This window comes from Portunus trituberculatus, chromosome 41 (assembly GCF_017591435.1).
Source record: "Portunus trituberculatus isolate SZX2019 chromosome 41, ASM1759143v1, whole genome shotgun sequence".
Taxonomy (NCBI): domain Eukaryota; kingdom Metazoa; phylum Arthropoda; class Malacostraca; order Decapoda; family Portunidae; genus Portunus; species Portunus trituberculatus.
Window position 1 is genome coordinate 10,904,418 of NC_059295.1, and position 741 is coordinate 10,905,158.

Consider the following 741-nt stretch of genomic DNA (forward strand, 5'->3'; position numbering starts at 1 on the left):
ATAAAGGAGGTGGTGGTATAATGGTTCTTACTAAGGAAGATCTGATAGTGAAGGAGGTAAACTATAGTAAGAGAAATGAGGAAGTGATAACAGATGGCAAGAGGGACATTAATATTATAACAGTATACATACCATCCAGAACCAATGCTTGGGAATATAACATAACATATAACATAACATAAATAATAGGATAACAAAGGGCCACCAGGGCCCATCTAGGTTATCCTGTATCAGTTGCACAGCGACCTCGTCATCAGTACTTAAAGATACACTTACAAGTACACAATACATTATATACTAATTCTAAATATTTGGCCCATTAACAGGGCTAAGTCCTGCAGCGAAATGCTCTACAATTTGTGGTCCCCATACATGGGGATCATGTCTTATTTAACTATAGTAAATTTCTTATAAAAACTATCATGCAGTGCTATACATAATTATAAATCTAATAAATTTAAGTGCTTATCTAATCTGTTTTTAAACATTGTCAAACTATTGCTATATACAACCGTCTCTGGCAATGCATTCCAGAAGTCTACCACTCTATGACTAAAGAAATATTTTCTTATATCTAATATATGAACAGTACCAAATGGTGATGAGAAATACTCTAGACAGAATGAAGCAAGAACTCATCAGAAAGGATAGTGATGATAGTCGGAGACTTTAATTGTAAAGAAATAGTGTGGGAAGACTACGAAGTGGTGAACGGTGGTGAGTGGGCAGAGAATTGTTAAA